At 42.1% G+C, this 23,962-nt stretch overlaps 1 pseudogene across 1 annotated transcript; it reads right to left on the bottom strand.

Moving 5' to 3' along the window:
* Positions 1–3,140: 3,140 nt before the first annotated feature.
* Positions 3,141–11,733, bottom strand: LOC306755113 (E3 ubiquitin-protein ligase TRIM21-like; annotated as a pseudogene). The gene is made up of 3 exons: positions 11,700–11,733; positions 4,343–4,838; positions 3,141–4,311 (listed from the first exon to the last, which is right to left on the bottom strand). The product of its transcript is annotated as an E3 ubiquitin-protein ligase TRIM21-like (transcript).
* Positions 11,734–23,962: the final 12,229 nt, after the last annotated feature.

A 23,962-nucleotide genomic window follows, 5' to 3' on the forward strand; every position in this document is an offset into this window, starting at 1 on the left:
ACAATATGTTACAGGGTTAACCCAAGCCACAACCTTGAAAGGACCCACATAATGGCAACTCAACTTGCATAAGGAGTTGCACAGTGGAAAATCATGCGTGGACAGCCACACCAAATCTCCTGTGGAGTAAACATGTTCCAACCTCCGACGTTTGTCAGTCGGATGAGTGGAACACCTGACGGTACTTTGGAGCTGTTGATGCGCCTGTTGACAGACCCTCTCACTACGCCGGAACCAATCATCCACTGCAGGCACATTGGAGCTTCTACCCTTCCAGGGGAACAGAGGAGGTTGGAAACCTAGGAAACACTCAAAAGGGGTTAAACCAGTGGAAACCTGCTTGAAGGAATTCTGGGTGTACTCAGCCCACGGATGGAATTCACTCTATGATGAGGGGTTCTTGTGACAGAAAGTTTGCAAGAATCGGCTAAACTCTTGGATCTTGCGTTCAGGCTTCCCATTAGACTTTGGATGATAACCTGAGGGAAGATTCACAGCAACCCCCAACAAAAGGAGGAAGGCGTGCCAAAATCGAGAAATAGACTGGGGACTCTGGTCAGAAACAACATCCTCAGGTATTCCAAAGTTCAGGATGACATTGTCAAGTATACTCTGGACAGTAGCAGCAGCCGTGGGAACACTGTGGAAATGTATGAGCTTACACACCTTGGAGAACCTATCCACCACCACCAAAATGCATGTGTTGCCTTGCGACAATGGTAGATCTGTGAGAAAGTCGACCCCTAGATATGACCAGGGTCTCTGTGGAGTAGGCAAGGGCATCAATCTGCCTTCTGGAAGCTGATGGGGAGTCTTTGCCTGGGCACAAGCTGAACAACCCGAAACAAAGTCTTTTACCTGAGCCGCCATTCCTGACCACCAATGTCGAGGTTAAAGCAACGATAAAGTAGCCTGAACTCCCGGATGACCAGTACCCAGACTCTCATGAACTGCCTGGATTAAAGGAACCCGAAGATCTAGGGGCATGAAGATATGTCCAGGTAGAGTGTCTGATGGCACCGGAGTCCGGGTCAAGGGATCCCTGATCCTGTCATTGACTTCCCATTGAATGGCTCTTACAACCACTTGGGATGGCAAAATGGTCTCCGGTGTCCCCTTCTCTTCTGACAGGTCATGGATCCGGGATAAAGCATTAGTGCCGGTGTAACACCAGTGAAACCTTTTTGCTTTTTGCTCCTTTAAATGAAGAAATAGTCTTTTTTTAAAAATGACGCTAAACATGCTGTCTTTTACCTCTATTATTCTAAATGCAGGACTTTCATTGACCAGCAAATTTCCATCCAGTCTAAAAAAATCCAAATATGCAGCCCAAAGATTCTCTGCATGCAGGAAATGTGTATGAGGAACCTCTGAAATCACCAGCAAAGGTGGAGTTCATTGTCTTTGGTGGGTTTATGGACTGGAAGCCTCAGATGGGGCCTTCTTGTCCATGGCATGCTATCACATCTAGGACCCACACTGACAGGTGGAGCATGCTCATGCATGCAAGGACTTCTAGTGTCCTGCAAGAACCTTGACATGGTTGTGATGCTACAGAAATAAACATTTCCTGAAACTTTAGGATGGGATTTGCATACATGAAAATTCCATAACTTGTCATTTAAAGCTTCACAGTGAATATTTTTTTACATCCACAGCTGCCATCATTTGTTTTTCACGTCACTGATGCTGGCGACAAGCCTTGACTCATTTCTGAGCTGCTGCTAATTTTTCATTCAGAACCAGCCAGCCATAGGTTTTCCTCACTGCATATGTCGTTTGCATCTCTCAGATGCAAAATGAAAGAGTCATTAGTGTTAATTATTTCCTGACAGAGCTAAGTGGTTGTTTTTAATCCTCTTCTGCCGTAAGTCACACACACCCGCAAGAAAAAAATCCAACTTTTTACTTTGTCCAACTATAAAATAAAGCTTTTTTCAGACATTAAATAACAACTTGTAAAATTCCATCATGCTTTTATTTTCATCATTTTGAACCGAATTTGTTCTGCTTTCGACTCCACAACTGAGGGAAGCCAAGTAGATGTATTCTGTTTTCTCTGCTCACTTTTCTTCCCATGTTTTAGATCTGCTGAACAACACGCTTGTTGTCTGGTGATCCATGAGAAGATAAAGGTTTGCTGTTGGTCAACCAGACTCCAAGACATGACAGTCTTCTTATTAGACTTTTCATCTTATCTCTATCTATCTTGTTTTAATGCTGATTTGCCCCCAAAAACAACTTTAATCCATTTAAATGGATTTTAATGGACGACTGAATCACATAATTGACACAGACATTAATATACAAGCCGTTGTAATGTCTGGAAAAATACTTTTAATTGGATTTTAATTCAAAACAGTAGATGAAGAAAAAAGAGAAAAGTGCCATTAAAGAGCAACTTTAAGTACAAGCTGTTGTCGAGGTAGGAGTATGAAATATGTTCGATGGGGTGTTTCAACTCTTTTCTGTGTGGTGGACAAAGATAAGATCGTGAATCAATGAGGGAAAAGATCTGACAAATCAGATTCGACAATAAAATTTTTTAGTCAGGGACACCCCGAGTGACTACGCACCATTTCCCACCATTGCTCCAGAGTCTAGTCTTCATGCTCCAGAGAAGACTGAAGCCTTTTTTTTCCAGTTCAGGTCTGGACTTCCCAACAATGTGATGAAAAAGCCACAAACAGACAGAAATCCAGTTTGTTGTTTTATTGATGATCAACATGAATTTGTGATCAGAAACGTATTTACACTCATCATGAACATCAGAATCATGTTAATATGAACTTTTCTCACATTTCTTTGATTTCTGTTCCAGAATAAATGAACAACATGTTTAATGGGAGAAAAAACAAACATTTCATTGAGTGTTGCTTTAAAACTTGTTGAGACCTCCTGACTTCCTGCTGGTGACGACGACTACGGCGTCCCAGAGGGGACAATCCAACATGGGACACATGAAAGAAGAAAACAAGATAGAAAGTCAACATTCATCATAACAACCATCTGATCCATCATGAGGCAGAAGTGGAACCAGCTGCAGAATAATCCAGATGTGAACCTCATCTCTCCACCAGTACAACTCAGACAGGAACTGGTTCAGATTCACTGGTCACGGAGCTTCTTTAGGAAAACCATCAGACATGTTGATTGACAGGACAGATGATCAGAGGAGATGAGTTTTTACCACCATCATTAGGACCAGGACAGAAGAACGGGTAGAGTTTGTCAGTGAAGCAGCAGCCAGTAAAGGAGAAGATCAGAGCTGCAACATCTCCATCATAAAAGGAGACCAGACCCTCCTCATAATCCACAAACACCCCCACCTTCTCAGGACCAGACTGGAGATGGAGACGGACTGGAGGATCAGCCAGAGCTTTGTACTCATTTCCATTTATCAGACACACAGTCCAGAAACCATCCTGAGGTCTCAGTCTGATGAATCCCTTCCTGATGATGGACTCTCTGGCGACTCCTAAAATCCATCTAGTTTTTCCTTTAACCTGAACCTCAAAGTAAAATCTGCCTGAAGAGAAACTTTGACGTCCTAAAACATAAACACAGTAAGGAAATCTTTTTGGATTATTTGGAAGATTCTTCCTCACATCACTATGATAAACTTGTTTTCCATCATCAGACAGGACGAGGTGAGGATGTGCTGTCTCAGGATCCAGAGTAACGTCCATTGCATCCTGCCGGACCTTCTTCAGCTCAAACATCTTCATCTGTTTCCTGAGTGTCTCCTCCAGCTGAGACACAGCTCTCACCACAGTCCCCTCATACCATGCTGGACGGACTCAGACCTCCGTCCAGTTCTTGGTGGGTGGAGCAGCGTTCAGGGAGGAGAAGCTTTGGAGGAGGTGGAGGTGGTCTTCAGAGCGCGAGAGCTGCTTCAGCTCAGAGCTCCTCTTCATCAGCTCAGAGATTTCCTGTTCCAGATCTTTGATGAAGTCTTCAGCCTGTTTCTCTGCAGCTTTCTGCTTGTCTTGGATCTCCTCTAGGAGCTCCTCCAGGCCTCTCTGAACAGACTCCATCAGAGCAGTGAAGACCTGAACACCTTCTGCTGTCTCTCTGTCTGCAGCATCTCTACTGATCTTCATCGACTCTTTGAGCTGCTGAATCTTCAGTCGTCTCTTCTGGATCATCAGCTGAACTTTAGCTTCTGTCTTCTCCAGCTCTGCCTTCTTTCTTTCATATTCTTTTCTCAGAGGAACAAACTCATGAGTCTTGTGGTCTAAAACAGGGCAGAGCAAGCAGACACATGTCTGGTCGGTCTTACAGAACAGCTCCAGAGGTTTAACGTGCTTCCTGCAGATCCTGTCCTCCAGGTTCTCCACACTTACAGAACAGCTCCAGAGGTTTAACGTGCTTCCTGCAGATCCTGTCCTCCAGGTTCTCCACAGGCTCCACCAGCTGATGTCTTTTCAGACCTGAAGCCGTCAGATGAGGCTCCAGGTGAGTCTGACAGTAGGAGGTCAGACACACCAGGCAGGACTTCAGGGCCTTCAGTCTGGTTCCAGTGCAGACGTCACAGGGAACTTCTCCTGGTTTGGCAGCTTGTTGCTCTGAGCTGCTTCTGGCTTCCTGCTGAGCTTCATGTCTGAACTGATCCACCATCTCTCTGATGAAGGTGTTGATCTTCATCTTAGGTCTGGAGGGAAAAGCCTCTTTACACAGGGGACACTTGTACAGAACGTTGACATCCCAGTGTTGGCTGATGCACTTGTTGCAGAAGTTGTGTCCACATGGTGTGGAGACTGGATCAGTGAAGACCTCCAGACAGATGGAGCACAGAAACTGGTCCTCAGATCTCTGGTTGCTGCCAGCAGACATGTCTGACCTCTGAGGAGTCAGAAAAACAACATTTAAACAGACATCTCAGCGTTAGTGTTCTACATTTCATTTCCATGTGATCCTAAAGTTTCTCCATCGTGGCGTTCAAGTTCTGTACACCAAACGCTGGCACGTGATACAAGTGTCTGAACTAGTGAAAATACACATTTCAGAGGTATTTCTACACTGTGAGGTAATAAAACAGTATCTTCACCCTTGTGAGTTGTCTCAATGTCCTTGCGTGAGAGTGAGAGCTCCCAACCATGTCCCTGCACGCTCGACTAAACCAACCTCATTCTCATTGTCTGCTTGGCTGGACCAGAGATGGGAGGTCAGGAGTAAGCAGGGTCTGACGTTAATGGAAATAATGTACATCTATTGTGATCCAGTTCAGACATAAGCAGTTTATTTTACTCATAACTTGTGTGATATGTAGAAAATTCTGTCTAGTCTGACGTGTTATCACGTTTTTATTTATTTTTTAGATCAAAGTCAGTGATGAAAGTTAAACATCTCAGTTGTGTTAAGTTTGTGGAAGATTTCCACAGTTTCACTAATCAGAAACAGTTTTCATTAATCCAGATGCTGTTGTTTCAGTCCAGAAATGAAGCGTTTTAAGACCTTAGATTCTGATCAGGATCTGGTCTATTCTAGTGATGTGTCTTTCATGAAAGAGGCTCTAAGAGATGATTCTTTGTAGTGAATGAGAAGAACCAAATCTTGTCTAAGAGAGCTGACTTTTCAGTAGGAGCAGGAATTAAATTTGATGGGCTGCACTATCCACAGAATTCTGCATGGGAAAAACAAGTACTGTACCTGAAAAGGAGATACAAAACAAACAAAACAAAATTCAAATAATAAAAATAAATACACTGTACAAATGCGAAATGAAATTAACTAGACATAACTAGCATATATACACAGCTGCGTTATTACTAGGATGTAGCTCTCGATGCCTATTAATTTTGCGGACATAAATAAACAAGCCACTTATATTCCAAGAAAAGACAAAGAATGCCTGCCTTTTAGTCACTCACATTCATGGAAAGGGCATATAGCTCCAGATAATGCAGGAGAATGTGACTCAAACTTGCCACACAAGGCATAAAGAGAAACAAAGTAAATTACAAATGTGTCAGGACAAAATGGAGAAATTATTGAAATGAACGTGTCAAATGTTCAGATTTGAACATTTATTTACTTGATTTTCTTGGAGTTTTTATTTGTTCAGTTCTTTTAAAAGTTCAATTAAAATATTAAACATCACTGTCATGAGGATATTATTATTAAATACATACATACATACATACATAAATATTTATGTTACATATTTAGAGTAATGAATACCCCTCCAGGAGCCACCAGCTTATCGTGGTGGAGGGGTTTGTGTGTCCCGAAGATCCTAGCAGCTATGTTGTCGGGGGCTTTATGTCTCTGGTACGGTGTCCCATGGCAAACAGGTGTCTCGGGGAGGGACCAGACTAAGTGTGGCTCAAAGACCCCATTGAAGATGACAACCTGGAAAAAATGTTTCCTTGCCTGGATGTGGGTCACTGGGGCCCCTCTCTGGAGCCAGGCCTGGGCACAAGAGCAAGTAGTGGCCAGGTCTTTGCCCATAGGGCCCAGTCAGGTTCAGCCTGAAAGGTTACATGGGCCCCATCCCTGTTGGCTCACCATCTAGGAGCCCTAGGGGTCAGGTAAAATGTGAGCTCGGTGGCAGCAAGAGACAGTGACCCTGGTGGTCTGATCCTTAGCTGCAAAAACCAACTCTAGGGATGTGGAACGTCGCCTTCTTTCACTCTAGAGTTGCTCAGGGTAAGAGGCACTGACATTCTTATTGTCCCCTGCTTGGTGCCTGTATTTTGGGGTTTACTTCAGTGAATTAAAGGGTGACTTCCCTCTGCTTTCAGATTGGGTGAATGAGCCCTGACTGTTGTCTGTGCTTATGCACAGAACAGCAGTTCAGAGTACCCACCCTTTCTGAAGTCCTTGAAGGGAGTGTAGGAGGGTGCCCCCTCTGGGGACTCCCTTGTTCTGCTGGGGGACTTCAATGCTCATGTTGGCAATGACAGTGAGACCTGAAGGGGAATGGTTTTGAGGCACAGCTGGAGACTCAGGGGTGGACTCTCCTATCTCAAGGGCTGGGGTCGCTGAAGTAGTTAAAAAGCTCATTGGAAGGAAGCCCCCGCGGGGCGATAAGATTCACCCGAAGTTTCTTAAGGCTGTCAATCGGGACAGTGCCTCTGGACTGACAGGGTGGTCCCCTTTTTCAAGAAAGCGGATCGGAGGGTGTACTCCAACTACAGGAGGATCACACTCCTCAGCCTCCCCGGTAAGGTCTATTCAAGGTTCCTGGAGAGGAGGGTCCACCTTATACCCAAATCTCGGATTGAGGAGGAGCAGTGCGGTTTTCGTCCTGGTCGCGGAACAGTGGACCAGCTCCATACTCTCTTTGGGGTCCTAGAAGGGGCATGAGAGTTTGCTCAACCAGTCTACATATGCTTTGTGGACATTGGAGAAAGCATTTTACAGTGTCCCCCGGGTACACCTGTGGGGGGTTGTCAGGATCATGTCGCAGCTTTTTGCAGATGACATGGTCCTGTTGGCTTTATCTGATCGTGATCTCCAGCTCTCGCTTGAGCGATTCGCAGTCAAGTGTGAAGCGACTGGGATGAGAATCAGCACCTCCAAATCTGAGACCATGGTCCTCAGCCGGAATAGAGTGGATTGTCCTCTCCGGGTCGGGAGCCGGGTCCTGCCTCAAGTGGAGGAGTTTAAATATCTTGGGTTCTTGATCATGAGTGAGGGAAGGATGGAGCATTAGATCGACAGGCGCATCAGCACTGCATCTACAGTAATGTAGACTCTGTGCCAATCTGGCATGGTGAAAAAGGAGCTGAGCCAGTAGGCAAAGATCTCAATTTACCAGTCAATATATGTTCCTACCCTCACCAAAAGTCACGTGCTGTGGGTCGTGACTGAAAGAATGAGATTGCGTATACAGACGGCTGAAATGGTTTCCTCCGCAGGGTTGCCGGGCTCTCCCTTAGAGATAGGGTGAGGAGCTTGGTCATTCATAAGGGGCTCAGAGTAGAGGCGCTGCTCTTCCGCATCAAGAGCCAGTTGAGGTGGCTTGGGCATCTGGTTGGGATGTCTACTAGATGTTTCCCTGGTGAGGTGTTCCAGGCTCGTCACTGCAGGAAGAGACCACCGAGGAAGACCAGGACACGCCAGAGGGATTATATTTTTTGGCTGGCCTGGGAATGCCTTGGGATCCCCCGCATGTGCCTGGGGAGAGGAAATTCTGGGATTCCTGCTTAGGCTGCTGCCCCCATGACCCCACCCCAGATAAGTGGCAGAAAATAAATGAATGGATCAATGAATCAATTAATAAATACATAGATTATCAACAAACCATAATTTCTGAATTCAACTAAAATCAAAGCTTTGAGTGAAAGAATGGACTCTTCTACTGGAGCCGAATTAAAACAGATGCATTTGTAAACAGAACTAAACTGTCTACAACTAGTCTAATGTGGTCTAGGTTTCCAAAAATTCAGTGGAATCGCCATTTACACAAATAATAAATCAGAAGCTAACTTCTGCTGGAAAAACTGGATTCATCAGCTCTTACAAAGGGTATTCTCTGCTCGCAAATACTGCTATTCCCTTGCAGAGCAAAATTGCCTAATCATGGTCTGTGTTTTCCCACACATATCCTAGTTTATACAATAGAACAGGGGTGTCTACAGTTGATCCTCAAGGGTAGCTGTCCTGCAGGTTTTTGATGTGTCCCTGTTCCAACGCACCTGGCTTCCATTAAAATGATCCAACAGCCAATGAAGTTTTGCACAATGAGTGATTAGTTTGAGTCAGGTGTGTCAGTCCTTGAGGATTGGGGCCCTCAAGGACCGGAAGTAGTTACCCCTGCCATAGACTGTATATAAAAGATGGAAAGAGCCTTCTTGACGCCCCCCCTTAGTTTACTGAAAAGCTTAATTGATACTCAGTGGCGGTCTTCATCTTGGCAGAGTCATGTAAATGGCCGCTCCAAGAAAAAAACAAAAATGGACAAGGAGGTAGCGCTGGATGGGGGGAGTGAGGGGGTTGACAATGGGGATGGATGATTGACACCAATCAAAGTCCGAGCTGCCTGTAGCTAATAGGTGGTCAAACTAACCTGGAGCTTACAGGAGGTAACCATCTGATGGCGGTAGGGCTAAACCTAAGGGGCAAGTTTATATGATACCCTTGTATGTAGGTGACATTTTGGTTTATACTATACCCTGCCTATCGGATATCGGATGCATGCAAATCGAAAGGATATGACCCTAATTATGTAGAATTTATGGAATGAATAACATCTAAATGGATGAGTTATGAAAAAAAATCATACCCCTCTCAGTTGTCATAACGGTAATCTTGACCTATTAAAGCTAAAATTATTATTATTTTTTTTTTTTTAAACGAGGCTGTAAGAATGTTTATTTCTGCTGTTTATTTCTGGCCATTTTAACATTAGAGTCACATTGGCACAATTACTCCTCTTCAAACTCTTTTTACTCTATACTCTGCATGTTAGGACAGGACAGACACTAGCAGCACTTCCATTCCATTGTTTTTCATAAAATAAAAGCAATATTTGTAAGTTTCTACAAAAAGCAATTGTGATTTGCGGGTGTTTCCATGAAACAGCGCATTATCCTCAAGTCTTGTAAAATCTAGTTACTCTCGCAAGATTTTACAAAAAATTTTACTAAATAACCTGATTCTCACTGGTTATGAAAAATATAAAATGAGAAATAAATAACCTGATTCTCACTGGTTGTGAAAAATACAAACCGGATTCCAAAAAAGTTGGGACACTTTAGAAATTGTGAATAAAAACTGAATGCAATGATGTGGAGGTGCCAACTTCTAATATTTTATTCAGAATACAACATAAATCACAGGTCAATAGTTTAAACTGAGAAATTGTATGATATTAAGGAAAAATATGCTCATTCAAAATTTCATGGTGTCAACAAATCCCAAAAAAGTTGGGACAAGAACCTATTAGAGGCTGGAAAAAGTCATTTGAGCATACAGCAAACACCTGGAAGACCAATCAGCACTAATCAATTGGCAATATGATTGGGTATAAAAAGTGCTTCTCAGATTGGCAGTGTCCCTCAGAAGCCAAGATGGGTAGAGGATCACCAACTCCCACAATGTTGCGTAAAAAGATAGTGGAACAGTATCAGAGAGGTGTTACCCAGCGAAAAATTGCAAAGAGTTTGCAGTTGTCATCATCAACTGTGAATAATATCATCAGAAGATTCAGAGAATCTGGAAAAATCTCTGTGCGTAAAGGTCAAGGCCGGAGAACCATACTGAATGCCCATGATCTCCGGGCCCTTAAACGACACTGCATCAAAAACAGGAGTGCTACTGTGAAGGAAATCACAGCATGGGCTCAGGAATACTTCCAGAAACCATTGTCAGTGAACACAATCCACCGTGCCATCCGCCGTTGCCAGCTGAAACTCTATTCTGCAAAGAAGAAGCCATTTCTAACAAAGATCCACAAGCGAAGACGTTTACACTGGGCCAGGAGTCATTTAAAATGGAGTGTGGCAAAATGGAAGACTGTTCTGTGGTCAGACGAATCACGTTTTGAGGTTCTTTTTGGAAATCTGGGGCGCCAGGTCATCAGGACCAAAGAGGACAGTGACAACCCAAGTTGCTATCAACGCTCTGTTCAGAAGCCTGCATCTCTGATGGTATGGGGTTGCATGAATGCGTGTGGCATGGGCAGCTTGCACATCTGGAAAGGCACCATCAATGCAGAAAAATATATTCAGGTTCTAGAGCAACATATGCTCCCATCCAAACGTCGTCTCTTTCATGGAAGACCCTGCATTTTTCAACAAGATAATGCCAGACCACATTCTGCATCAATCACAACATCATGGCTGCGTGGGAGAAGGATTCGGGTACTGACCTGGCCAGTCAACAGTCCAGATCTTTCACCTATAGAAAACATTTGGCGCATCATAAAGAGGAAGGTCAGACAAAGAAGACCCAAGACGATTGAACACTTAGAGGCCTGTATTAGACAAGAATGGGAGAACATTCCTATGTCTACACTTGAGAAGCTGGTGTCCTCAATGCCCAGACGTCTGTTGAGTGTTGTAAGAAGAAGGGGGGGGTGTCACACAGTGGTGAAAATGGCCTTGTCCCAACTTTTTTGGGATTTGTTGACACCATGAAATTTTGAATGAGCATATTTTTCCTTAATATCATACAATTTCTCAGTTTAAACTATTGACCTGTGATTTATGTTGTATTCTGAATAAAATATTAGAAGTTGGCACCTCCACATCATTGCATTCAGTTTTTATTCACAATTTCTAAAGTGTCCCAACTTTTTTGGAATCCGGTTGTATAAAATGAGAATTAAATAACCTGATTCTCACTGGTTATAAAAAAATATAAATTGAGAATTAAATAACCTGATTCTCACTGGTTATAGAAAATATTAAAAGAGAAACCCCTCGACCGGAGTCTCACCGGTCGCAGTAAAGATCAAAGAGAGGAACTCGAGAGGGAATTGTTTTGCAGTTACATTTCCTTCAAGGGTTCAACAGCTTCACTTGGCTTTTGCTTCTGCATAGCTGTGTTATTTTCTTGCAGAGCAGAAATGCTTCCTCAATGTGTTTTCACTGGCGGGTACTAGTTTACTTGCTCGTATCACGTATGCTTGCCGAGTGTTTACGGCATACTTCATGATTCAGTTCATATGAGGAAAAAGTTCCAGTTGGACTTTGCTCTCCGTTTGCTGCTTGTTGAAACTGAAATAAAAAATGATCAGCTGTACTCACCAGTATTGGAGTCAGTCGCTGAGAAAGAACAGATGAACTCAGTTTCTTGTCCTTCACACACAAACACACAGATTTACTTTGACTGCAGCTCAACTTTTGTCAGTGAAGAATGATCTGGCAAACCTTCACTTTCATTTCTGGAAACCACAGACACTGGTTCTCTACTGATGCTGCACCTCTTCCTGAACTGGGTTTGCCTTTGCTCTTCAACTTTAGACATGCTTATATTTGAAAACACCAAACAGGTAGAACTACCTACTTCCTGAGGGGTTAGTACCCCCTTCCTCCTTTCCCTTTTGCAGGGGTCCTCTGGATCTCTGTTCTGGATACTTTAACAGTTCGTCCTCTCCCTCCATCCAGAGGTGGGCAGAGTTGTCAAAAACTCAAAAGAAGAGTATTGTTACTTTAAAACAATATTACTCAAGTAAAAGTAAAAAGTACATTCTATTCTACAGTCATTTAGCAGACGCTTTTATCCACAGCGACTTACATATGAGGGAGAACAACACTAGCATGAAATCAAACAGTAGAGGACATCGTAGGAAGGTGCTGGTGGACTGTCCAGTTGGACGCAGGTCCCTTCATGAAGTACGATTATATATATATATATATATATAAAACTTGTTTCTGAACTTTTTATTGCTCCACGGAAAATTAGATTTTCTAAATGACAGTTTTACTCATCGTATTGTATTTCATTGGTAGCTTTATTCAGCCAGGGACGACACCATCTTCAATGACAGATAAGCTTTTCTTAAGCAGCTCACTCATATCCTCCAGCAAAGTCAAACAGCTGGTTGTTGGGAGCAAAAAAAGACTGTTTCCTCTTCACATCTACCAGCGAGGAAAGAGTGATTGTGTTTTTATCACGGATTCTTCTGGAAAGAGCGCCTCATTTTTTGGTCTGCGATCATTTGAAGCCCTCTTGTAATGCTTCACAGACTGTATAAAAATGATGGACGGAACCTTCGGCGGTAAAAAGTGAAGCTTATGCTGAAGTGCATAAAACTGCAGTCCCCCCTTCATCCACTAGGGGCAGCAAAACAGAGCAAATCCCCATAGACTCCCATGTTAAAAAGACCAACTTCACAGCAGAAATAAACATGTTTATGTCACAGGGTGGTTTAAGTCTTGCTTTTATTGTTTTATTAGTGGCATGTTTATTTATTGTACTGTTTTTATGCTATTGCATGTTTGGTTTTATCCTTATTTTTTTATGCATGAATATTTGACCCTGCCTCCCAGTGTTGAGATTGACTGCAGGTGTGTGGACGTTGACAGAAGGCTCAGAAACCCAGTGACTGTTGAGTGGCTCGTAAACCAACGAATGGGCAGCCGACAGGGGAGGGGTTTTGTTTTCCCCACAGGCTTATTGGTGGAGTTACGAGGCTGAAACAGCGGTGTTGTCTTGGAGTACAGCTGGGGTGGCGTGAGCCGACAGCGAACGGAGCGGTTCGGACTTCAGCCGGAGTGGTGTGACCTGGTGGTGAACGAGGTGGTTTAGAGCCCAACCGGAGCAGCGTGATCTGCCATCAAACGAGGCGGTGAATTGTGTGCAGATGAAGCCGGTGGCACGTCGGAACAGGAAGTGGTGACGGCAGTTACTAAACGCCTTACGTCGTGGATGGGCAGGGGAGATGGACCCTGTGGGGGAGTGAATTTTTTTCTAACTTGCGCGTTTAAAAGTAATTTAATCTCAAAATTCGGCATATTTAGGGGCGTGTCCTTTTGATTGACAGGTACCCGATCTCCCGCTTCAAGTAAGAAGAACGTAGAACAACCGCGATTTTTAGCCGGTTAACAATGTGTCTTAGCTTTAGCCCGCTTACCTCCATTAGCTGGTTAGCTCCTTTTAGCTCCTGTTAGCTCCGCGTTAGCTCGGTTAGCTCCTAGCTACAGGCAGCTCGGAGTTCGCTTGATGTCAATCATCCACCATGAGACTGTTAACCTCTCAGCTCCACCTCTTTGCCTATATTTGTATTTTCCAGGCGAGACGACACGCATGCCCCTGCCAAGATGGTGATGGTAGGAACCGCCCAATGAGCTTCATGTCAGCTCTTCAGAAACCTACGGGTGATGTCACGGAGGCTACGTCCATCTCTTGATACAGTCTATGGTTTTCAAAGTCAACCGTACCTTTGCACGATAGCTGGTGAATCAAGTGGATAGCAATGTAGCAGCATGACTTCTTGTGGTTGGGACACCATCCAAGAATTATTAAGAAAAACACCGTGGACAAGAAAGCCAGACATTCACCACTTTGTGTTTTAACCCTATAAGTGGTCTTCAGTATATTTAAACATGGCATTGATCCTGAGTCACATGGGAAGTGACGATTTTCTGGGCCAATCAGCAGATTGCAGTGTGTCAGGCTCCACATTAGCTCAAAGCTAACCAGCCTAACGGGATCAAACCAGCTAATGGAGGAGGTTGGCTAAAGCTAAATAACGCTGTTAGGCGGCAAAAACAACAAGGTTATCATATGACTCTTGTTTTGTCTCTTTCTCTCTTTTAATCTTCTTGTTTTTTTTTGCTGAATCAGCAACGTTGCGTGTTTAAAACAGCCAGTTCCTTATTATATCGTGAAGCAAAACTGCTGCAACATCATGTTGCGTCCCGGATGGTTTCTTAGCCTCGGGATGCCACTGGGCTAGAAATGCACATGATAGATGTCACTGTGTCTTCTAACAAGTCTAGAACACAGAGTTTTAAGGTCATAAAATTATGTAATGCATGTAATCCGTCTTTAAAGGCCCATAATGCTCGACCCAGAAGACAGCTGTGCAGACTGAAGGACAGTTTCTGTGTCCTGTGTCGGGTGAGCGCGTAGTAATGTTTGGTCACTTGACACAGAAAATGAAGCAATACTACAGGAAGTCGGGGAGGAAGTGTTGTATAGCTGGCATGCAACCAGCAAAGGTAACAAACCAGAGAAGAAGAGGAAGAAGACAAAGCAGAAGCTGTTGGAAAAAAAAAAAAAAGAGTTGAGGAGGACAGTTAAACGTTGATGATTCTCACCAGAAAGTTTGCTGCAGACTAACGGTGTCAGGATGCTTGGAGATGTGGAGGCTGGAGAAGCAGGAAACAGGACCAAGGCGTTTAAAGAAGAACTTGAAGAAACAAACACAGGCGACTTCAGACAATGAAGCAGCAAATGAGAACAGAAGCCAGACGGTGTCAGCACAAAGAAAACAATGAGACACAGGTGTGACTGATAAACGAAGTGAAAGCAGGTGAACTCACAGAGAAACGAGGCTGGACAGAAAACACAAGTACAAAATAAAACAGCAACTAAAGAATCCACACAAGGCCACATCATGACAGCAGAGTGTGTTCAGTCAGGCTTCAGCAGGTCATCCTGCCATCGTCCTCTGGAAAAAGACTGATTAACTACTAATTATTCTCAGCTCTGTGACAACATAACCTCTCTGTGGAGGTTAACAAAGATTTTCTCTGAATTTGACCAATTGTTTCATTTCTTCTGATTTTATGAACTTGTGTCATTTTTCATCGTTGTTATTTGGAGGGTTTTGTGACTCTTGCTCACACTCGACGAGGCCTAATTATTCTGCTTCAAACATGCTTTTCTCCTGGGATGCATTAATTGCCTCTTCCTTTGAAAACATTTCCTGACATATAAAAATCCAAATGATCTGCGTGTGTGTCGTTTTCTGCAAGTGTGCAGGCGCAGAAGCCTGGAAAGTATCAACCCATCACAAAAGCCTAAAAGCCAACTTAATTTGCTGTTGAGTGTTCTCCAGAGAAAATGCAATTAATCCAAATGACAGCGGTGGTGTAATCCTGCTGCACTGCATGAAATGTCAACCACTGACTTTTCATTAAAACAGCTAGAAGCACTCAATAATATAACTGTTGTCATTTATTTTAATGACACTGGCCAGAGTTTAGAGCATGCCTCTGAAATGATTTCATTCCCTTTCATGTTTGGTTAAAGTCATGTATGTTTGCAAACTATCTGCAAACATAACAATCCTCATAAAACGTTCACTGAACTTTAACCTTTTTCTTCCATTTATAGTCATCATCTCACGTCCTCTGCATCCGTTTTCTCCCTCACCAATTACCTGTAATAAATGAGGGGGTGAAAGTGTTGTGAAGTCTATTGATCTGCACTGATTTATGCATTTTGTGACCCTGCTGTAGTTCATTGATCACAACCTTTGTCACAAAAAGAATTAATCAGATTAAAAGACCTACCATTTATGAGAAGCATGACGTGAAAGTCACCCCACACCCACATTACTGATTTATAAATCCTTTCTGCGACTGATATGCACTTATATGTTGTATGTGAAAGAACATGTACTCCATATGCTCCAACAGTCCCATCTGATTAAATCAGAGTAATATGATCGATAAGGATGGCAGCAGTAAAATCTAATGCTGAAATATTTAAAAATAATACAACAGAGACAGAAAAAAAATGTTTTTTTGTTTTTTTTTTAATTGACTGATTTATGTTTTGGTGTCCTGTTGCGTGTCTGATGGGTGTAAAATATGTGCTTTTTATTTAAAGATAACACAACTTGCTGAAGTTAAAAATGACCATTACGGTGAGGAACATGTGGGATAAGGTTGTCATGAAACTCAAATAAATGAAGGCAGTTTGGAAGGAAAAAGGTACTGGCACTGAATGAAATAACTGGAGAGTGAGTTTTATATGATCTCACACTGGACAATAAACTTTTTAGAATAATTATGTCTTCCTAAAATCTTTTAGCGCAGCTGCATATCTCTTAACAGTTTAGATGATATGTAAGTGAGACTCTTTGTGTTTCGGCTGTGAAATGACACTAACTCACTGGGACCAACTGAAACGGGGAAGAATAGCTCTGCAACCACTGATCAATAAAATCCATAAGGAAATACAGCTGACAACTAATTTAAGTGTAGATTAGTTGGGTCTGACTATGTAAATCAGTTGCATGATGCCAGAAATGAGATGAAGGAAAAGGCGTCATGAAAATGACATGTTGAGCTCTTTCTTTGCTTCTCACATCAGAAATGCTGACTGTTGAACCATGAAATGTGTTTTAGGAAGAAAAACAAGACATATTTTATCCGTGGATGCCTCAGGAGCAAAAGAAAATAACATCTTGCTGAATTTAAACAAATGCAGCCAGGTTATTTATCTGTAACCAGATCAATGCTGTGCACACCGCTACGTTTCAGATCGGACACTTTACCAGTTCCTGTGACTACTCTGTATATAAAACCAATAAAACCTTCATAAATATGTCAGTGCAAAATTAGAGTTATTAAAAATGAAATGAAACGCTAACACCGTCTCAGAGCAAAAAGAGCTGAATGACAGTCCAAAAAGCTAAAAACTTGCACACAACTGCATAAATAAAGTACGTCTGCAGTGAGACAGACATGTCATTATTTATCAGTCAGCTGGACATGATGGTTGTCACCAGCGTAGACACACTTAGCGCAGGCTAGCTGGTCAAAGCTACTTTCCAGCTCTCGTTTTAATTCTGTGTAACAACATGCAGTGTTGATTTATTCCCTGCTAATGATTCCTTGGAATGATAAAGCAACAAAAGGACCACCTCAGGGCCCCACAGACAGGGGATACTTAAGGACTGAAAACCTCCCTTTAAAAAAAAAAAAAAAAAAAAAGGCTAATTTAGTTATTTTTATTGAGTGCTGTTTTTATTTGTTGTTGTTTCTTTATTTTTTCTATTTATTGCTGTTTTTAACCACTCACTTGACTTAAAACGTTCTTTTGTAAACTGTTGCAATGTTATTCACAGTGAACTGTAAGACATATTGTGAGTTTAAACAAAGCATTTAAAAAATTATTTAAAATGTGAAGTGCAATATAAATTAAATAATCTATTATTATTATTATTATTATTATTATTATTATTATTATTATTATTATTATTATTACTATTTTGTAAGGCTGATTGCAGTCAGCCAAATCTGTGAAAGCATGTGAAAGCAGCAGAAGGTGCTACATGACAACACCACTATGTGTGTTTTTAAGGAGATGCAACTCCTTTAGTAGCAGTTATTATGTTAGATTACCATATTAGTTTTACTGTAAAAGGAAAGAGATGTTCGGCAGTGTGACTATGAGAGAAAACCAATGCTTGCAGGTATAAAAATAAAACTGCGTTTTTAGGCGTAAGATGCACAGGAAACAGTTTGTGGCCCCAGAGGAGTGGGCGACCATTGATCTATCCATCTCACAAGTATCCCACACAACTGCTTGCTGTTTTCATCGATTGTGTGCTGACCTGGAGCTTACGTATTGATATTCTATGCATCAGACTACATCATCTGGACTTGGTGCGGTCATTCAGAGTCCCTGGCATCGATCTGAGCTTTATGGTATCTTCTGTTGCGGCAGTCTGTGAGAGCTAACGAGGTGCAGCGTCTCCGCTCGGTCGGCCCGGCGTGCTGTTGAGGAAACTGCTCTGAGTCATGAACATGGCGTGAAAGATGATTAGAGTGAGATGGTATCAGTTCCTGCAGTACCTGTGAAAAAGGATGTGCCTGGGCAAGATGATCTCTTCAGCTACCATCAGGACAGACGTAAACAGCCTTTTGCAACTTAATACGTTTATTTATTGAAATAAACACGGCAGAGACTTACTTTAATTCTTCTATTTCTTGATACTTTGTGGAAATTCAGTTTTCTGTTATATATTCATGCTATGAGGACAACTTTAATAACAATAAACTTTAAACATCCAAGAGACCCTGTGAACATGATGTATTATCTACACCACAGTAAAACTATACATTTATTCATTATTTCAAAATATCCAGTGGACTTTATATTGTCTTAAGAATAAAGTTTTAACACCATGAATCAATGCTGGTTTGACTACCTGCTACCCAGGAGGAGCTGGAGGAGTACAGAAGGGAGACTCTGGGAAACTCTGGGTCTCCTCTGAGGACAATGTGTTCAGAAAACCTCCATGGAGAGGTGACAAGGGGGCTTTTTAAACCCTGATGGGGAACCAAGGGTTCAGTTTGATATAGGATGAGTTTCTACACGTTTTTCTTCCAGAGCTTTGGGATGGCTGCCAGAATATCCAATCTAACCTTTCTTTTAGCATCCCTTACGTTGGGGATAAGACTAAATCGAGAACATTTCCTGATTAAGTATAGGGTGGATTCTTTAGTTGTTTAAAGCCAATTGCCAAACAGAAAGAACAGAAACTGCTGGATGTCCAACATTCTTGCCTGTTGTTTTATTCTTCTTTGCTAAAATTCAAGGGCGTCAAGTTATTACATGGGTGATGCAACAACTGATGTATGGCTTACATCCAACCTACCTGGTAAGTGAACAGTCAGCTATGGATGCAACAATAAAAGCAATATTTATAAGTTTTGACAAAAAGCAATTGTGATATGCAGGTGTTTCCATTGAACAGTGTTTTACAGAGAAGCCCCAGTTCTCGTAAAATTTCGTCTGGCGACAAGATTTGACGAGAATTGCAGCTTATGCAAAAGTAGCCAAGTAGCATAATTTTGGAGTTTTCTACTTGCTGTGGAGAATTTGCTCCAGCTTTTTGAAGCTTTCTCTTATTTTTTTAACTAAAACTCTAAATTTTGCTCTTGTTTGTTCCACACCGCACCATCTTTACCAGAAATGACCCCCTATGTCACGTCCAGGGAGACGTAAATACGAAAAAGTGTTTCCTTTACACTTTTGCGATATATTTCTATATCAAAATGTCTGAAAACAACATCATAAGAGCGTAATTCTTTTTCTTTTTTTCTTTTTTTTTAGCAACATTTTAGTCTTTTTTCAAAATGTAGACTTTCCGTTAGTGTTTTTAATATGCAATATAGTTTTTGCACAATTCTAGGTGTAATGGAAACTCAACTATAGTCTGGAGTTTCCCAGACCAAACCGTCCCATCCAGAGTCAAACCTGTTGGTGGAAACAGGGTTTTAATCAGATGCTTGAACACCTTCAGTTAAATGTTGATTTGAACGAGCAGCAGCTCTGAGCCAAGCTCCTTCCGGAAGTGTGAGCGCCTCGCCGGATCTGAACCCAGTCAGCCTCTGAAGGAAGTCCTTTTCAGCCACTTGATACACAAGGGCTGAAAAGTAGACAGACTATTAAATCCTCTGTCTCTCCACTACAACAGTTTCATCACTGCTGATGAATTTAAAACAGTTTATCACAAAAGAAAAACTTTAGATTCAGGGAGGTAGACGAATGAAAACCACAACAGAAACCTGGCATTAGGAGAACTCCATGTCCAGATATCTTCTCTGAATGTTGCTCATCACTTGTCAGCCTGGATGAAGATGACTACATGTAAATGCTTAACTGGGGCAGCTGTGGCTAAGTGGATGACTTGTCCTCTAACTGGAAGGTCAACTGTTCAATCCCCACCATGTCCATGTGTCAAAATGTCCTAAAGCAAGACACTGAGCCCCATATGTCACTCTACATGTTTATCAGTGTGAGGCTGCAGAAAAGCCCTGAATGCATAGAGTGAGTTTAACAACAAGCGCTGCATGATTGTTTGTGTTAATGGCTGAATGTCATAAGGTGCTTCATGCAGCTCATTTATTTCATAAGATTACAGTCTCTTCCAATTAACTTTCCAACAGCATCAATGCGAGTCTCATTTACACACTTGGACCATGATTCATTCATCTGTGTACTGGATTGTCTCATTGAATGAAGACCTTAAAATGTCCTCCTGTTTCTGGCTCAGTGTTTTAAATTAAGGATCCTATTCTACATTCTCCACATCCTTTTTTTATCTGCTGAAGGTCTCAGAGGGGGAGTCTGGAGCCTTTTCCAGCTACTACTGAGCGATAGGCAGGGGGCACCTTGGAAGAGCTGCCCGTCCATCACAAGGCCAACAAAGAGAGAAATGAGACAATCAACCATGCACACTCCCCCCTTCCATCAATTCTAAATCACCAATTAACTTGACATGCTTCTCTGTAGGCGGAACAATGCAACCAGCTTCTGCGTTTCTGACTTTCAAAACTAAATATGGAGAAAAGGAACAAAAGCCAATGACAGTGCGTTTTGGAGGAACCAGAAATGTGCAAAAAGATACCAAAAAGATTGCGCTCTTATCATAAACAACTCTTATTGTTGATGGTTATCCTTTAAATCAGGGGCTCCCAAGTCCTGTCTAGGTCCGAGTAGATCCAGGAGTGTTTTCATGGAACCTTTCCAGCCTTTGACAGAACTTTCACATGGCACAGATGAAGTGCACGATGAGACCTGAGCCACTTTCCAGACCAGTCATGTGCGACATTTAGGCTGACGTAATCAGTCAATGACGTCACTCCTCTTGAATGATTGACACACTGGGAAGCCTCATTACAGTGCTTCCAATCACTGCCCCTAATCTAATGCTTTAAGACTCTGACGCTTACCTTCCATCCATCCCAGTTCTCCATCCCAGTTCCTACTCATTAGCCCTGTGAACCATTGCACTGGCTTCTGCATATCTTGCCAGTCATTGCCTGTTTCCTCTGTGGCTCTTATTATCCTTATTCTTCAGTGTTATCTTGCTGAGAAGGCCTGATTCTCTCCTTAAAAATGAATTTCTAACTTCTTTTCATCTTTGGTGTGCACTACTGGCTTGTCAAATGACTTTTGGCAACTTTAATGGGAAGTCATTATCTGCTAATGCGTTTCTCTGACCGGGTTTTGGGTCTAATCAGCGAGATTTGCGGACAGCCCAGACTGAGTGGGTGGGTCCACGTCTGTACAATCAGACTGCAGAAAAAGAGGAAAAAAATCTGATAACATGTATTTAAAAACCAACCTTAAGAGAAACATTATTTATGATTTACCATCATCAGTGTATTAACCAAACTGGACACTAAACATCTGCACACACTCAACATTTCATTACTTTTTTCAAGTCTACCAGGGAATGCAAGTAAATAAAGAAAAATGACCAATAGATAGATCCATAAATGGAAGCTGGTGCAGCAGAGCGGGGCTGCTAATGCGGTTTACATCACAGCAGTTGCAAGACAACCAATTTAGTCACAGCATGCAAGATGCTCCTGTGGCATTAACACACACACACGTTGGGTTAATTGATCACTTTAAATTCTCCCTAGGAATGATTGTGGGTGTGTGAACGGTTGTTTGTCTCTCTGTGTGGCATTGTGATGGACTGGCAGCCTGTCGAGGTATACCTGCCTCTGGCCTGATGATGGCTGGGATAAACTCCAGCTTTCCCCCGACCCTGAACCGGACGACGTTTTATGGAGAATGAATGATTGTTTGAGCTTATAATAAATCTTCTGACAGAAAAACAAACAGCTTTCCAACAGCTATCGTTCAGAGTTTATAGAATGAATCATCTGTATCACATCCATCTTTTAACAGGGATCAACCTGAGAAAGTTGCAGCAGATTATAAATTTGAGATTATTAGGTTGGATCATGTAACATCATTAATTTGTGTTTAATTTGTTCTTCCTCAGCAGGTGTTTCTGGTTACTTTACAGCTTCTTCCTGTCCTCTCCATTACCCAGTCCAGGAGATGGTCCATCTGTCCCAGTTCTGGAGAATTTAGGCCCCTCTGGCAACCCTTTTTAGAATAAGAACGACTGGTTGCAAATCTAGCGACTTTCTCTTGTTTTACTGAAAACTAAGGACACATTCACATCAGCCTTTTTGATCTGAATCCGAGTCAGTTTGCCCAGAAAGTCCACTTCGTTTGGGGCAATGTGCCAAGTGAATTCTGATTGGCACCAAAGAAGCCGGCTTGGTCCGTCTACAAACGCAGGTCTTGGTTCATTTCGAGCGGACCAAATACAGAAAGCGGACTACAAAAAATATAACTTTCTGCATGTGGCGTAGCATTGCATGGTGGGTAAATCTATAGCAATGGCGTTAAGGGTCCTTTTTCCTCATCTGGTGTTCATAATACAATAAAAACCCAAAACAGCCATAGTTTGGTCTCCATGTTTAACTGGCAGTTTTCTTCTTCACGCCGGTCTGGTCCTCTCTTCTGCTAAATACTAGTGCAGCGCCACCTCTGGTGGGAATGGGGATATATTATTCTAATGGTTTGACTGGTTTGACCAAATCGAGCATAGCGGATTATCCCAGTGTGATTGCCCTCTAACTATACATGTTTACAGTAAAGCCATACAGGGTACATAAACTACAAGTGGGACATGTTAATTCTGATTAATTACAAACATTAAGACATTAAAATCACAATTTACATTTGAAACAACGTAGAACATTTCTTGTTCGAATATTTGATTTTCTGCTACATAGTTTACAGAGATGCAGACGTAAGCTCTCGGCTAACGGTGTTGTCAGTACAGCTGCTTTGGTGATAAAGATGTTAAGTCAGTTCATCCACTAGGGGGCAATGCTGAGCTCAGACTTAATTTCTACATTTTAACACTGGTTAGTAGCGATAATGCACTACTATAACTTTGTTTACAACCGTCTAACATCACAAGAAGAAGATTTTTGCTGTTATCAACTATTGATTAGTCATCTTCGTCCTGTTCCTCCTCTTCTCCTCTGGTTTGTTCCTTTCTTAGGTTAAGTGTCAGCTATACAACTCAACACTGCCCCTTTGATTTGCAGTATTATTGTTCTATTTTCTGCTTCATGTGACGGATATTTAGGCTACAACCGTCCCTAAACGTACCGTCTGGGTATTCGTCTTCTGCAGCAATAAGGCAGGATTCCCTCATCTGCTCATCCGTGGTCTTCACTTTTCATTCGGTTCCAACATGGAGATGTCAGAAGTTTCTAAATATTCTGGGTTTGTTATTTGTTCTGAGTTTGAGGTTTAGTTCCAAAGTACAGTATGTTTAGACTTTCCACCACGCTGTTTGTGTTTGTCGTGTTGGTAGAAATCCAGTCATCTTTCTCTGCAGGATGATGGAAAATCTTCAAACCTTGAAAGTAGAACTGATATGTAAATGTTGTCTGTTTCGACCCCTGCTGCATAATTCTGATAACAACATCAACGCAGTTATTTATCACAGTGTGTGTTTTCATAGATACGTAACCCCTGACAGCAAGAAGATAATAATTTACCTTGCAGGAATAAATCTGATATGGAGATTAATTGAATGGTTGGAGGGATTAGAGATGACAGCAAAGGATGGGGAGATGTGACTAGAATGATAAAAGGGAGGTGACGACAGGAACCAAATAAAAACGATATAAAAGGTATAATAGATATAGAACAGTTCTGCACAGTTCTATGGAGTTAATGGGATTACAGACGAGGAAGAACTGGTGGAAAACAT

Source organism: Telmatherina bonti (assembly GCF_933228915.1).
Source record: "Telmatherina bonti genome assembly, chromosome: 4".
Classification (NCBI taxonomy): domain Eukaryota; kingdom Metazoa; phylum Chordata; class Actinopteri; order Atheriniformes; family Telmatherinidae; genus Telmatherina; species Telmatherina bonti.